The 16,972-nt window shown below is 47.0% G+C and overlaps 1 protein-coding gene across 5 annotated transcripts in view; it reads left to right on the top strand.

Annotated features, from left to right (window-relative positions):
• The window catches only part of St3gal1 (ST3 beta-galactoside alpha-2,3-sialyltransferase 1), a 71,663-nt gene that overhangs the window by 15,656 nt on the left and 39,035 nt on the right, over positions 1–16,972 (top strand). For 4 of the 5 annotated variants that reach the window (XM_034516329.2, XM_034516330.2, XM_076911433.1 and 1 more), the window contains exon 2: positions 4,279–4,415. The gene's annotated coding sequence lies outside the window, so the exon portion shown is untranslated. Of the gene's footprint in view, positions 1–2,980; positions 3,030–4,278; positions 4,416–16,972 lie in introns of all 5 variants that reach the window. The other variant, XM_076911431.1, reaches the window with a different exon arrangement.

Here is a 16,972-nt window from a genome sequence, read left to right as displayed (position 1 = left end):
CAAACCGACTCTGTCTCTCCAGGAATGATGTTGAGTTTTATTTCTTGTTCACTGCCCTAACCTGAGAAGGAACAAAATTGGAGAACAGTCTCTTCTGAGATTTCCTGTATAATATTGTACAGTAGGAAGGCCTGTCTGATGGCTCTTGGAGCTGTGAATGGTGGATGGGCTAATAGGGTCAAAGAAAGAATGACTTGTGGATCCAGAGCAGGGGAAATAAGAACACAGACGAGCATAACCATGATTTGTTTAGCTGGAATTTGCCTTAATCCATGTTCCAGCTAATTGGTAAATGTATTTCTTGTCTCTGAGTATCCTGGTTGGAACCCAGCAGCTTCTCACTGAGGGTGTCGGTTGGTACTCATGCTGCTTGGGGGATGGATGGACAGCATGAACAAGTGAACAGGTGAGTTGCTTGGAACAAATTGACAACATGGAGTCTACACTCACTCCATAGACCCTGCGGACCAACTAGGTAACAGAGGGACCACTATTAAGCCTTATGGGAACCACCATTTGGAATTTGGATTTCCTATTTGTGGTCTTGGGAAGTTGTTCCTGGACCCACAGAGAATGACTATTATGTCTGATTTTTTTGGTTTGTAGTGTGTGAACACCCAGCATGGTGTTTCAATGGTGAGAATTTAGTTGTCATCTAGGTTGGAAGCCCCTGTGGAACCATCAGCCTCAAATAGAAGCATGGCATCGGGGCTTGATGGGAACAGAGGTGCAAGGTGGCCTTTCAGCAAAGGTTTTGAGGGACTTGTGTTTAAAAAATGCAAGGCATGGGAAGTCACAGTAATGAACTGGATGTTCTTGGCACCAGCAGCGGTCCTTCTCTGTGTTTGAGAGTTCAATGCTGTGACTTCAAAATTGAGCACCTGAAGCTGCAGGAGGCGAGCTGAGTACAGATGCCAAAAGAAAGATTTTCTTTGTCACCCCTCCGGGGAAGTATCTGAGAACCACATGAGTTGAGAGGGTTAGTTTGGTCCAGTTTCTGAGCTTTCCATCCATTGTAGCTTGGCTGCATGGCAGTGGGCCTGTGGTGGGGCAGAACCTGTGGGATAATGGGACAAAGGAGGCCACTCAGCTCTAGGCTACCAGGAAGCTGAGGAAGAGGAAGAGAATGGTACAACTGCTAGTGACCTCCTTCCTCCTACCAGTGCCCCATAACCTACTTTCCACCATTTCCCAGTAAGGCTATCAAATTAGCAACCCATCGGTAGATGTATCCATGGATGAAGTTAGGGCCCTTGAGATCCAGTCAATTCCCTGAGGCTCCTCAGCTGACAACAGAGCCTTTGACCCAAAAGCATTCAGGAAATATTTCAGATTCCAACCAGCCATGTCCAGATCAAGGAAGAATTGGTTCAGGGTTGCTTGCATTGCTACAGTGAGATATCTAGTCTTCACTTGGTTTTTACAGTGCTAGAGTATAGAGTGAAATGCAATAGGGAGCAGGGTTTCATGTTAAAGTAATCCTTAGTTTCCCGCCTGATGCCTTAAGATATAGAGCAATCAACATATTATCTCTAGGGATGCATATATGTGTGCGTGGTCCTTTCTATCATGATAGTTTTCAACTATTCAGTAAATATAACTTTTACAAACCCGAACTCAAGTACTGGCTTATACTGAATTAGGAGCCAGCCCTATTTCCATCGATACTCAGAGCTTCATCTCTTGCTCTTTCATTCATTAAACAATCACCAAGTGACTCCTCAGTATTGTCTATAAAATGCAGTATTGTACAATAGGCGACAAGGGTGGGTTGGGAAACCCAGCTGGAAAAATGTAGCCCCTTCTTCACTAAGGGGCTCATTCTAGGGAGAGCAATGACAACAGACTGGGGGGGGGGGGGGTGTCTGGTATTAAAAACATGTGCTGCATCGAAGAGTGAATAGGCAAAAAGTGGTGGAGGGCTTTACTCTTACTCTTCCCAACAACTGGAGGCTCTTCCTTCTTAACAGCTAGAGGAGGCCTTTACTTTCCATAACAGCTGGAAGAGTCTTACCTTTTAGCAGCTGCTGGAGGAAGTTCTGACTCTCTCAGCAGCAGCTGTAATAGGCCTTGCTGACCTTAAGAACTTAACCTGACGTCCTCACTTCAATGGCTGACATGACCATCCTCCCTGATTTATACTCATCCCTCTCATTCCAGTGCCAAGAGCACTTCTCAGGATCCTGCCGCTGACTCTCAGATGGGAAAGACCTTGCCACTATAGTTCTTGGCATCTGGACTTCCACAAAATACTTTCCTGGCTTGGTAACCAGAGCCACTAATGTGCCATATGAAGAAAGTTAATGTTAATCACAATTCCTCTTCCTCCGCTTCCTCCTCCCTTTTTGTCGTCATTTCACTCTTCTTCTCCTTCTCCTTCTTCTCCTACTTCTCCTTCTCCTCCTTCTCCTTCCTTCTCCTTCTCCTTCTCCTTCTCCTTCTCCTTCTCCTTCTCCTTCTCCTCCTCCTCCTCCTCCTCCTCCTCCTCCTCCTCCTCCTCCTCCTCCTCCTTCTCCTTCTCCTTCTTCTTCTTCTCCTCTCTCTCCTTCTCCTCCAGTTGTTGCTGGTAAGCAAGGTCCTTTCAGCTGTTAGTCAAGGCCTGCTTCAGCTGTTGATGAGGGGTGAGACTTCTGCAGTGGAGATGGTGATAGAGAGTAAAGGATGCTGGGACTGGTACCCCCTCCCTTACAGCTCACTTAAGATAGGACTGGAAGGAAAGGGTTTTATTTTTTCCATACTGAGAATCGGAGTCCTTCTGTTTACATCCCTTTCATGTATCTTCCCTATAAACATCCTGCCCCATCAGCAACTCCTAACAGACCGTTTATAGTCAACACCATGTGTGGTTTCCAAAGCCAGACCTAAGCCTTTAGACAAAGCTGTCTCCTGTTGATCTCTTATCTGCCAATTCTTCACCTGAAACAGCTCTTGCATCTCCCTCCTCCATTTGCCAACCCTATATATTTGCTGTCATTCATAGGCCGGCTTCTTTCCTAATTTGCGATGGACTGCCATGGAGAGGTACCAGGGTGAGTATGTTAGTTAGCAGTCCTTCCTTACAAATTGTATAGTCCAGATCCCAGAGCTTGATCCAGCCCACTGCTCTCATCTTCCTGACTCTGGGTAGATGCATACTTCTGTTCTACTTCGTTTAGCTAGGACTTGTCCTATTGGATAGTCACACAAGCAAATCCGGTGCTTACCTGGGCTAGGGAAACTCAAGACCTCCGTGATGTTTTGCATCCTCCATAGGGCTGTCCAAGCCAGTGACTGTGGTACCAGAATGAGTCCCTGCAGCGATTAGGAAGTAGATTTGTTGCATGAGTACTGTTTGGGGTGTATGTAATCCTAGAGGTGGAACCTGAGACCTCCTGAATGCTATAAATATGTGCTCTGCTGCTAAGCTACACCCAATCCATACTGTAGTCCGGGTTTGAGCTTTTGTGCTCCATCTGCTGTTTTACTCCTGCAGAGTCAGTCACAGGATTAAAAGGTGAAGAACTGGACTCAACTTGTGAGAGAAAGCAGAACTGCTTAGAGTACAGATAGTACAGGGAAATTGGGACCCCTCTGCACTGATGGTCCTGCAAAGTTCTCTATCAGAAGCCTGCTCTGTGCTTCACAGGGAGAAGAATGGTTCCCCTCCATGGGACAGTGCAGTCTGTTTCCTGTTCTCTGCTGCCCTTCTGTGCTATGCTAATTTGCATGCTCTTCAAATCCGTAATTTGGGAATCTTTGAGAATCTATGACCTTGGTGACTTCATGAATGCATTGCAGAGCTGGGGACCAGCCAGAGGAGACCAGTGACTCTCCACTGTTGTTCACTATCCAATAATCCTCTTAAATTTTCATGGGGACATTGTTTTTCCTTGCCCTTGGGGACACTTCCCTCAAGACTTTTGCATTTATTAAAGTGATGTCTGATGGGTAGTCGTGGTTATCAGCTCTCACCTCTTTCCTTTCACGTCCTTCTCTCAGAATGACTCAGTCACTTCCTCCTTTGTTCTCCCAAGTGTCCCTTATGTCCTGTGTCCCATCACACTGCATTTTCTGGGCAGTTGTCTGACTCTCACCCCTAGCAAGCAGGAGTTATAGTTGGTTGTTGTTCTGTCTGTACATGGGACAGTGGTGCTGTTGGAACCTCCTGTACAGTGTGAATGTTTGCGTGAACCGGATAGTAGGCGGATTCCTTGTCATTGTCTTGATTATCTCAAAAAGGCCTGGGATGGGATTAATGCCCAAACTAACTTGTACTTTCTCTCTGCTCTCCATTTTCAGGCTTGACTTTGCCGAGCTAGCGATGCTATCAAGGAGCAACTGGCACCTGTTGGGTCTGTGCTGAGCAAGGCTCAGCGCTGTGGGGCCAGGCAGTTGTATCTGTGAGCCAGGGGCAGACTGTGGCTCAGCTTCCTGAGGTAAGCGACTATTTTTTTCCCCATGTGATGTGCTGTCTTTTCCAGACTCTCCCACAGGGCTGTACTGTGGGTTGCATTGAGGGATGAGAAAAAAGATGCTGTTCTTTCCATCCTTTGGAATGATGTTGAGGGATTGCACAGAGGATGAGACATGTACTGTTTTCCAGACTCTTCTGTGGGTTATGTAGCAAAATGAGGGGGTGTTGCCCTGTTTTCTTAGACTCTTTGTAGCATGGCCTGCCTGCCATGTGGAGCAGCTCCTGCAGAGGGGAACCATTCTTCTCCCTGTGAAGTACAGAGCAGGCTTCTGATAGAGAATTTTGCAGTTCTCCTAAAAATTGAGAAGAGACCCTTGAGTTGTGAAAGTTCTTCCATGACACGTGACTGGCTGTCAATACAAGTACGGCCTGGCCTGACACTACTACATTGTAGGTCAAGTGTCACATGCTGGCTCTTGGGAACAAGCCTGGTGAGACTCACTTGCTTTGCGTCTTATGCAGCTAGATCTGAAGATGGCTGATGGTTGTGTGGAATCAGCGTCTGTCAGTGCCTTGACGCCTCTCAAGGGAGAACAGTGTGCCAGGCACAAAGAAGTCCTGAGTATATGCATTGCTATCCTACATTCTGAATACAGTGCTAGGGAAGATGTATGTGTTTGTGTAAGACAAACACACATATTTGTATGCGTATAAACACACATCCGCATCTATGCACATCATCCAGAGTAATACTAAACTAAGTCTATTGGCTGCTTCTTACTGACAAAAAGCAATTTAAGACAGGACAAGTTTATTCTGGCTCCCAGTTTGAGGTATAGTGAGCCCAGCGTGACAGAGATGTTATAGTCCGGGGAGTATGAAGCAGCTGGACACATGGCATCCACAATCAGGAAGCAGCGAGAGATGAATGCTAGTACACAGCTCACTTTCTCCTTCTGATTGAGTTCAGGATCCTATCCATGCGTAGGTACCAGAAGAGTTAGGGTACACATTCCCACAATTCATTAACCTAGAAACACTCCCCAGAGACATGCTCAAGTTGACTGACTGGCCTGTATAGTGACTGCATCTTGGGTTCTCACTGATGATGCTAGAACATCCGTGAAGTTCAAGCCTATCTTGCTACTAAATGGCTGGGTGCCACTCCAGCTACCAAAGAGCCTGTATTAGACCCTTATCCTGAAGCACTAATAAAATCATGCCACAATGCACTGTTGTGGAAAGCAGCTACTCCCAGTGAGCACCTGTCTTGACTGCTGTCCTCAGATTGAAAGGGCCAGGAATGTACCATAAAAGGAAGCAGAAGGTCCAGAGCAGAGGGTGGGCATCACAGATCCATCCCTCCTTGCTGTGATCAAATACCTGACAAAAGTTAGCTTAGGGAAAATAGATTTATTTTGGTTTCTGGTTTAAGGGGATGCTACCCAGCATGATTGTGAAGACATGGTGGATAGGAATGGCTTCAGCTATAGCAGCAGAAGCTTGCTCACATCTGGGCAGATCAGATAGCCCTAGAAGCTGGAGAGAGGGTTATGGCAGGAACTAGAGCTGAGCTATAACCTATAAACAGAGAGAGAGAGAGAGAGAGAGAGAGAGAGAGAGAGAGAGAGAGAGAGAGAGGAGAGAGAGCTCACTTCTTACAGTCAAGTTTTATCTTCAGAGAGTTCTACAGTCCCAAATGGGGTCACCAGCTGGGGATAAATTATTTAAGCACGTAATACTATACGATGAAGACATTTCACCTCCAAACTTTAGCAATAGGAAAGGGCTTGTTCCCATGGCTACAGGTCTCCGGCCCTGGCAGTGGCCAGCTGGACCTTGTTGATGGACACCTCTTCCTTGCTCCCCATGAGACATATATATGATCCACATCAGACACACACAGTCTTATATTAAAAAAAAAGTACACTGATAATACCTGGCAATGTGTGAATATACATGCATGTGAGAACACAGCACATGGCCTAGTGTCCTGAGCTCAGAATGGGAGGAATGCTTGAGAACTTTCTTCTCATGTCCTGGATTTACCTAGCTGAACTGCATTGCATTAGTAAGGAAGCTTTAATTTAAACACAGCTATTCTAGATGGTGACCCAAAGAGTTCATGTCCTGGCCTGGAGTGACTAAGGGAGAGAAAGAAGTATGCATCAAAGAGGCGAGATAGTGGGCAAAGGCACCAGGGTATGAAACATTGCAATTGTGGGTGCACCAGAGGTCTGTTCAAGTGTCTGTGAGGAGCCCAACCCCACTGCTGATACGTAAGAAAGAGTTGGAGGGAAGAGAGAACTGTTGGTCACAACTCATGACGGGCATGTTTCCTCCTTAGTAGGAGCTATGGTCCTGTAGAGAGCTGGGACTGTCCCTGCCTCTGTGCATTTAGGCAGAGTCATGTGAATGGAAGCTCTCAGCACTAAGTTATTTCCTCTAAAAACAACAGGCTGTGTTATCAGCCAGACCAGAGACAGTTTGCAGGCGAGGCTCTCAGTAGCTGAGATAAGAGGTCATGTTGGTGGCCCCCAGATACTGACCTGGGTGGAGAGGAGCTTGGGGAATTTTCTTTGTTGATAGCCTTTGAAAAGAGAGGGACAGTGTCAAGAGCATGTGTCCCTTCCCTGGAAGAGGGGGAGACACAAGCAAGGGAGAGTCTTTGCATGTTGGCAAGGCTGTCAGGTAGCGAAGGATTAGCTGGTAAGGGCGATTTAATGAGTGAACCTAGTAGACGACTGAATAGAAAAAAAGAAGATAGCTTTTGTTTCTGTTTGTACATCCCATCCTCCATTTCTTGGCAGGCACTCATGGGTACCTCCAGCCCTGGGGCTTTGCTGGGCATGGAAGGTGAAAGGAGTAAACAGCCCCCATACCTCTGGGATGCTGCTGGTAGCCCACGCAGGAAAAAAAGAGATTCGCCAGTCATTGGCAGACACAGGGTGTAGTTTTGGCTTTGTGGAGCCTCTGGCATGTGCAGTTTGGAGTTCTCTGTAAATAAATAATGTATTGTCATAGATTTAATATAAGCCTTGATAAGTGGGTTTCTTGACAGGGTACCATTCTCCTGGGTGAGGGCTGGTCTCTAGTGGATTTATAGCTCAGGGATTATTTGGCTTTATCTCCTGGGTCTCTAGAACTTTTAGGTGGGGAACAGGTCATCCGCTTATGCCTAGACACATACTCAGAAGGAAGACCATTGGGAAGGACAGGAACATCCATGGTGGTGTTTGGCAACATGGGTGTTCCTGGTTTTGTTTTCTGGCTGATGGAAATAGGTTGAAGTCTCTTGTTCCTTTCATGCTGCTGGGATGCTCAAAGACACAGTCTATACAATCTTTAGGCCAACTGTGGTGGTTTAAGGGAGTCCTATATTGACGGGCTTAGTCACCAGGGTGTGGAACTGTTTGAGAAGGATTAGAAGAATCAGGAGGTGTGGCCTTGTTGGAGGCCATATGTTGCTAGTGGTGGGCTTTGAGGCTTCAAAAGCCTAGACCCAGTGTCTCTGTCTCTCTGTCTCTGTCTCTGTCTCTGTCTCTGTCTCTGTCTCTCTCTCTCTCTCCATGTTGCCTTAGATCAGGCTGTAAAGCTCTTGGCTACTGCTCCAGCACCATGCCTGTCTTGCCATGATGATCATAAACTAACCCTTAAAAACTCTGATCAAGCCCTCAGTTAAATGCTTTTGTTTCATAGGAGTCACCTTGGTCATGGTGTTTGTTCCTAGAAATAGAACAGTAACTACGACACTGACCTAGGGAATCCCACTTCCAGGCTGCATTCCCAAGCACCAGCTGAACTACAAAAGGCCTGAGCTGCGTGTGGCTGGAGCATGTAGGAGTACCTTCAAAGGCTTAGCTAGAGCTCATTTCTTAGAGCACATGGCCAGCCAGCCACTATGGGAAATAGCTAACCTACAAGCTAGGTGCACTCCACTTATCAAGAGCTTGCATTTTGTTTTAAGTAAGTGGCTTTGTATAGTGTTTTCTTAGCAATAACTCCAAACTGATTAAGCCTTTTATGGAATAGAGGCACGGGGTGGTTTAGTAATATGCCCACAGGTACATGGCTCTCTGAGATGGTCTTCACTGTGTTTCCAGAGCCTTGCCCACCAGCTCTATTGCCTCTTCAGGATCCCTGCTCCTAATTTTCATAGCGTCTAATTCCTGAGAAACTAGCTTGAATGGACAAGTTCAGGAGCAGGGTTAAATGTGGGTACAACTAAGAATGGAATCGCTCACACTGGGTCCATGTAGAGTTTTCTCTAGAACACTGGATGGAATGTTCCAGGTATTAGATGCTAAGGGGGAAAGTCTCGTTTTTGTATAGAAAACAATGAATAGTGAGGGTTGGTGATGTAGGGTTGTCTCTCCGGCTTGTGTACCTTCGGCTGTGCTTGGTACAGCAGGCTCATTTACCCACGTTCATGAGCACCTGTTCCATTGTTCCAATCCTGAGGAGACAGTGGCGTTTAAAGGTCAGGACCAGGAGTGTTGCTGCACTTGGGATTGCTCACTGCCCAGGTTGTTATAAGCTCTCTGCTATTACTTGCTTCTTCGCTGTTGTCCCAGATGTAATGCATATCAATCTCCCTTGGATGCAACACTTTCCTTCATGGACAATGGATATTTTCAGTCAACCACAGTGGCCAGGCCTAGTATCACGAGATGAGGGGGCATAACCAGGGGAATGGAAATTTTGCAGACACTTTTAGAAGCCAACACTACACAGAGTTCTTCACTCTTCACGAATGACCAGCTTTTGGTCTAGCCACACACAGCTGGTTGGAGGTATTCAGGCATTTACAGGTTCTACAGACAATCTTGGTTTCAGGCGTGACTTCTATTTGTGTCTTTCCTCCTTCTAAAGTTCATGTCCATGATGGCCCTGGTATAGCAGTCAAGTTCTGTGGGAGGAAGGGCAATACTCAAAGTCTCCTCAGAGTTCCCAGCTTCATTCTAAGTTCTCCCAATATCACCCCTCCCGCTAATCGAAAAGCAGTCAATCTTCAGAACAGTGATTGCTGTGGCCTGGCAGCAAATCACGCTTCTGATACTCACCAAGTTATCCTGTCCTCAGTTCCCTTACCTGTGAAGTGGACAGAATAGCTAATGATAGCCTGTATTAGTTAATATATAGAAAATCACTCAGAGTTTTTCTAGATAGAGCACACTCTGACAGCCAGTATGAAACAGAAGAATCATCAGTACATATTGATCCAAGTGCAGGTCTTGCTCCAGAAGGAAGGAAAATTTATTCTGAGCCAAATATAAGTGGCCATGGATCAGGAACACAGACTCAGGTTGGCCCTAATAATGTGTTTCCCCCATTTACGGCTAACGTGGACTCTACAGTCACAGAACAAAAGAAAGTCAGAAAACAATTCATTTACCCAAAACTTCAGTGGGAACATCAGGTGAGCAAGTTACAGCAAAGTGGGATAGGGTGTCTCTGCTATAGATTTCAGAGGTGATCTGATGACATGCTTAGCTTTTAAGTTGGTGAGAGCTAGTCGTATGTTAATACATACTCAGGTCTCACTTGAAGTTAAAAAAAAGTTAGGTCAGAGACAAAGGTATTGGATAATGGATATTAAAAAGACTTAAAAATAACCCATAATAATAGTTTATGAGTCAGGGTCTTATATAGCCGAGCTGGCCTTGAACTTGCTATGTAGCTAAGGATAACCTTGAACTTCTGTTCTTCCTACCTCTGCTTCCCCAGTGCTCAGGTTACAAGTCTTCAACACCACTTCTGCTGTGTTAGGGACTGAAGCCAGGAAATGCTAAGTAAGCAACCTACCAACTGACCTACCAACTGAGCTACACCCTCAGCCTGGGGCCATGATATTTTCAGTTCAGCTACCCACAATTACTGAGCACTAGTCAAGTCTGCTAAATCTTCAACATAGGTGTGGCTTGTGTGTGTGTGTGTGTGAGTGTGTGTGTGTGTGTGTGTGTGTGTGTGTGTGTGTGTGTGTACTTGAGACTTGAGTCCACAACAACAGGGTGGCTGTGGGTAAGGTTACAGCTGTCATGTCATAGCTCTTATGACCACTCCAAAAGGAAACCTGCCATGCCTCTGGGACTTCATGGCCCCGTGGTTTGCATATGTTCTTCCTTGCTGGAACATCTCATTCCTTGCCTCATCATGAGTCAATTGTCTTCTCTACTTCAAAACTCAGTGCATGTCTTCTTGGAACCACCCCCTCCCATTTCCATATTTACCCCAGTCTTCAACCAGGCCATCTCCTTTGGCATCTCTTATCCCAACTCCCCATTGCATGTCATTGTCACCCTGGCCATCCCTACATAGCCCTGTGCTATGTAGGATTCTGGAGGCACAGGGCTGGTGTTTCCTTTGTGAGCTCCTGCCTGCACCAAGTACAGCTTTTCCTTTCCACTGAGGAAGGTGATGGACCAGGTAAGTCTAGGCATTCCCAATGCACTAGAAAATGCAATCCAAAGCCAGGCTATTCCCGACACTGCTCTCAGAGCTACAGGCTCGCCCACCTGCTCGATCCAGAAGCACAAAACTCAGAGTACAGCTAGCTGAGTGGGTCGGGGTCAGGCAGGACTCCTGGGGATCTGTCTTCTGTCTTCAGCCTCCTCAGGTCCCTGCCACCCTGTGACACCACCTCAGATCTAATTTTAGGGCAACAGAAACTGAAGATCCTGTATCTGTGGCCTTGAGGTCTCTGGACTTTGGGAACTTCTGCTCTTTCTGAATACTGGCTCAAATAGCTACCACTTACACATCTGCCTGTCTCCCACTTTATTAAGCAAACACACCCAAGTAGTCTTCAGCCCTTTCTGAAGTCAATGGCTGGGTGAGGAGGAGTAAGGGGAAGGGAGAGTAACAGAGCCAGCCTGCCTGAGATCCATTTGGCAAGCCTTTGTGTTACATCCCACAGCACGTCCAAGAGGCTGTTCGAGGAAGACACGTCACTATGTTGCTCAATGGTTTTTGTGTAAACACTTTTCCTAAGCACTAAAATTACCCTCTGTGCTGAGAGTACTGGCCATCAGGGGGGGAAAAAAAAGCAGGAAAGGGACCTTTAAGGCTGGAAACACAGACTTGCTGTTTCTCTTTGTCCTTTAGAAGAGAATCACCTCTCTGCACTTAGCAGCCTCTACAGATGGGCAGTGTACTCTGACTAGGGGTCAGAGACCGTCTCTTCCCCGTCTTCAAGCCTGCGCATGAGTCAAGAAGAAACACTCTAAAAGGGTTCCAGGAATCACCATGAACAATCATTGCACTGCATGGTGGTTGTGTAATATTCCAGCAAACAACAGTAGAACCTGGAAGTTTCCATCCCTTTATTGCTGCATATTTGTATATCATGTACATCAATATACCTGATCACCGTGGTTACTGTTACCAGCCATGTGATGTTGAGAGCTTTTCCCCTTCATTTGTACTGTGTTCCTGGGATGAGTTTCCAAGGGCAAGTGGAACTGCGTTGCGAATGTCTCCCACCTGTTTGCAATTGTGACCTTGCTGGGGGAAGGAAGCCAGGAAGATTGGGAACAGGAGCTGGAAGATGATCCCAAGAGGCTGGGAGAGGGACAGGGCAAAAACCAAGGAGATCCTACAGCATGGTGGGATCATGTAACAGGCAAGTGGATCTCTTTCCTGCAGGGCTCAGTATCCAGGTCGTGGAGGAACAGGAGCAAGGAGATGTCAAGCAAAGAAGAGGCAGGACACAGGGTCAAGGGAGCTTGTTTCTGATATGATGAGAACCCACTCTCCAATCTTGCACTCGTCAGGGGCTAGCATGTGAGCGGGGCAGGATTTTGCTAGCAGTTAATGAGCTACGCTGGACTGTGACCCGCCTAGGGTCATCTTGGGTTGTTGATAATCTACAGGGCAAAAATAGAACAAGCATGGCTCGTGGTGTTTGCTCCAAGTGTCTGCCAAGCCTGCAGGCCATTTGTACCTCATGGTGGCGGTGGTGGTACTTTGGGGCTCCAAGAAATTGAGAGTGCCTTTGGGCCATGATAGGTGGAATGTCCACATTCCAACTAAACTCCGGGGCTTCCAAGATTCCAGCCTGGGTGGAATCCAGATAGCCTTGGCTCTTCTAAATGTCCTGAAATCCAGAAGAACTTCATAGCATAAGCCACACTTCAACAGCTATCCGTGGTCTGGATGTGGGAGTGGGCCAGGGAAGGAAGGTACAACAAGGGACACACACACACACACACACACACACACACACACACACACGGGAGATGTGAAGGGGGACCGGAAACTCTCTCTTGTTCTAGCAGCAGGAACTTTCTTGCACTTTCTAGGCACACTGCACTGCCCCAGGGATGGGCTTGCATATGGCAGGGAAGACAGCTTTAGACACTAGTGAAAAGGTCCCCTTGAGAAATAGTGTGCCTGGCATGTGGCATGGCTGCACACCAACATTTCACATTGCTCTCTCATCCTAGGATGCCCCTCCACTCTGTTTCTGGATGGTCCCAACTAGATCACTCACATAATTCAAACCTGTTCATGTACACTGTAGTGGATGAAAACACCAAGGAATTCTTGAAATGTTGATTTTTATGGTCCAAAAATAGTAATAATTGGTAATCAGGTGATGCCTGAAGCATTTCAATGAGAAATGCTTCCTGAAGCATTTCAATGAGAAATGCTTCCTGAAGCATTTCAATGAGAAATGCTTCGACAGAAATCTAGTGAGTGAGGAGAGTGGTATTGCTGGGCTGATTGGCAGGGTTTGGCTTGAAAGATACCTTCCAAGTGTCCGTCTCTGCCTTTGCTTCGGTCTGTCATGAAATCAGATGTCGTCTGCCCCTGAGGGAGGAAGCCTGGTGTTAGAGGAGAATGGTTCTGACTGTGAACTCCACAGAGGGGCCGTGGTGATCCCTGAAGAACTCGACATGGAGCATACGCTGAGCTTCCTCCCCTCCCCCACTCCTCTCCTTTGCAGTTCTGGGAATGGATAGAAGAACATCAGGTACATGGGCTCTCTTGGGTTTGATGAGGAGGGGCCATATTCCTCATCCAGCTGCAATGTACACACCCAGCTATTGAAGGTTTTCTTGTGCCTCACTTCTTTTCTCTATAAACTGGCCTAACAAGAACTTCTTAGAGGATTATTATGAGAGTTAGAAAGCTAATAGTTATAAAACTCCAAGGGGCAAGTAGAACATGTATGTGTGCATATAATTCTACACACACATTCACATTGTTTGCATGCACATATATGTATATACTTACTTCATTCATGTAATATATGTGTACGTGTATGTACATCCACGAAAGCACTATGTAGTATGCACTACATTATACCATTGTGTTATGTGTATCATATGCATTTATAAATATATTAAATGTCCTGTGTACATACTAAAGCCAATTTAAACAAATCCCACAAGCCACTCCAGCAAATCACTCTCTTCTTCTCATTTCTGGGATTTAGAATATTTAGTAACCAGTTTCTCCTGCCTCTGCACCCAAAATGAGGGACACAGGGGGGCAGCCACCAGTGTGTTCAGAGGTGCTATACAGAATGTAGTTGCAAAGGTGGGATAAGAATGAGGGACCAGCTGTTAAGAGCCACCCGCTCCACTCTGATTCCCTGAAGTCCCTCTTTAGGCTGGTGACAGCTGTGACTTTTGTCTCCTACATTTTGCTGCTGTTTCTGCAGCACCTAGATACCTAGGAATCATCTCAGGGAAGCCCAGGGCCAGCACAGAGCCCACAGAGGCTCAGCTTGGAATACCTTCCCCGGGGCTCTCTGCCCAAATGCCCAGAGTAGGAGTTGAACCAAGGTACACGTGCCTCCACCCTTGAGACGCCTTAGAACCTGAAGCCAAATCTGCCCTTCCTATTCTGACATAGCTGCACCTTGGGAGGAGGAAGGGAGGTCCCCAGAGGCCATTGCAGAGATCCTGAAGTGACAGTTGCCTGAAGACATATTATGAAGGCCTGTGCTGGAGTGCCTGCCCCCTGTGTTTATTCAAAAATTCAGCTAACAGTAGGAAATCCTGATTTTTATAAATTCCAACTTCATTCTGGAGCTGCTCCCCAACTCTCAACCCTCAGGGCCCTTCCCGAGTACAGTCCCCTCAAGGACTTTTGTTCCCTTATCCCCAGATGCATCTATCTCTCTCCATCATGAGAACCAGCTATGTGCCAGCTGCTATTTTCCTGTTAGATTCCCCCTGTAGATGTTAGATTCTACAAGTTCTACCTCAGAAAATGTAGCCCATGCCCACTTCACCAATATCCCCTGCCTCCCTGTGGCCAGAGAGACATAGAGAACCATTCTTAGGTGTCCTATGTCTAGCAGCTTTAGAGCCTGAGTACAGGGTGTCAAGTCTTTCCTGACATATGCTTAGTCCTCTGTGGCCCCATCTTGTCTCCAGCAGGCCCCCAAAAGCATCAGTATCTCAATCTGCATTGTTCTGTTTGCACGGGCTAGCCTCACTGCCCAGAAGCCCTACTCCTCTCCTTTCACCTAGCAAGTGATCCACTGGCTCTAACTAGATCACAGCAGGCCCTTAAAGCCTCAAGAAGCCCTACTCCTCTCCTTTCACCTAGCAAGTGATCCACTGGCTCTAACTAGATCACAGCAGGCCCTTAAAGCCTCAGTGAACTGGGCTGTCCTGTCCTACGTAGGATCCTGGCTAGAGGGGGCAGATGCACACTACAGCTTTTATGTATGCTTCAGAGTAGGGTTATGGTGAAAGACAGTACAGTAAATAGACTAAGTTTTGCTAGCCAGACCTCTCCTGATTACTTAGTTCTGCCACGGTGGATTAGAAGTAGCCACAGCAACACAGAGACAACTGGGTGTGGCTGTGTCTCGGTAACAGACACCCGCTTCACAAACATAGGTAGCGGGCCATACTTAGCCTGTGTGACCCAGTGTGCCTCTGCTTACTAATGATTTATGTCCCCATCACTCCAGGCCCTAGACCATGCTGCTGACAGCACAGCACTGTCAGTGCCTTGCACAGGGACTACAGTCTGTTCCCCCAAATTGAACGTGTAAATGGCAGAGTGAACCAGTAAATACTTCCCTGTGGGTACCATGCCTAGTGACTACTAGCCCAGTTAATATAAAAGCTGTAGAGGGGACACTTGTGGCTTTGTATGCTTGCGGTATTAAGAGGAGGGATCATTGTGGCTTTCTAGGCTTGGAGTTAAGCTAAAGCCCCTCCTCATGTGCACTATTAAACCCTGCAAACATTCAAAGAGTTGCGGCAGGGGTTGGCCTAGTGACCCAAGCTGGCTGGTTAGGGGCATTCGACCTTAGCTCTCAAGCCCTCCTATGTTTGGGAATGCCATACTTCTGGCAATGGCCCTGGATTTACAACTTCCCAGTCTTGCTCAGGACCATTAGGATTGAAATCTCTGGGGGGTAGCTACAGGACTGGGCCTGAGAGGTGCTACAGCTCCCAGAGACAAGCTATTCCTGCCTGAGTACAGCCTGGCTCTGCATTGGCATGGGCGGTGGTTCCTACTATTCACTCTGTAGTGCCTGTGTGTGCCACATGCTACAAAGGGCTCTGTATACACCCACTCATTTAGCTGTCATCTCAACTAGTGAGGCAAATGCCATAGTTTTTAATCCTCTTTTGTCCGAGAGGAAACTGAGTCCCAGGAAAGTTGCTCGTGTGAGGTCACACAGAAGCTGAGGGAAAGCTGGGATTTGTACCTGGCGATCTGACATCAATATCCTTGCTCATAGCAGCAAGCTGATATACCCCAGAAAGTACTCAGAGCCTCAAGGAACTCGCCCACCTCCGTGCCCATTCTCTATGCCACAATATTCACAGAGTGAGAAACTTCAACTGGGGACAAACAGAAAAAAATCTCACCTTTTTTTCTCTCTGTGGAGAGTGAAATAACCCACCCTTTGCTAAAACACAGATGACAGACTATACATGCTCGTCTGAGTGAGCCTGGCTGGGCCTCAAATCATCAACCCCAGGATCAAGACAATGCTACTGTGGGATTTAGTGAGTCTTCATACCTCTCTGACCTTCTGTTATCATGGCTGGCCAATGGGGAGTCAGAGTCTGATCGCCTGGGTTGCTCTGAGAGCTGAGCTCATGTTGGGCTACAGGACCGCAGTGGCTGATCCCTGACCCTCAACACGCATGGCTTCCTGCATCTCCCATTCTCCTCTGTGTAGTTCTCTCAGCCCAAGGGGACTCCATTGTCTGTACTAAGCTGGAGAATTCATGTAAGAGCCCAATTCTATGCATGCTCTTAGCCTTGCGAATTCTTAGTCTAGGAAACTCCTGTGGGCTATTTTTACCCAGAGTCTTGGCATTTGCCTGTAATTGCAGGCCTTCAAGGTAGTCTCTGCTGCTTCTGATTTTTAATTGTATCTCAAAGAACTCACAACCAGCCATTAGGCCCCAGTCCCTTGGAGATGCTTTGTAACAAGACAGAAGTCTGGGTAGAAAAGAAGCCATGGGCAGCTTGAATCAAACCTTGCAATCAGCCAAACTCAATGTGGAGGCTTCCCATGGGAATTCTGTGGCTCAGATGACTAGGGAGCCTTAACAGTCCTCATCACTTCTCTCTACCGTCCCACCTCTTACT

The sequence above is a fragment of the Arvicanthis niloticus genome, chromosome 13, assembly GCF_011762505.2.
Source record: "Arvicanthis niloticus isolate mArvNil1 chromosome 13, mArvNil1.pat.X, whole genome shotgun sequence".
NCBI classification, from domain to species: Eukaryota; Metazoa; Chordata; class Mammalia; order Rodentia; family Muridae; genus Arvicanthis; species Arvicanthis niloticus.
This window is presented reverse-complemented; position numbering and strand designations above follow the sequence as displayed.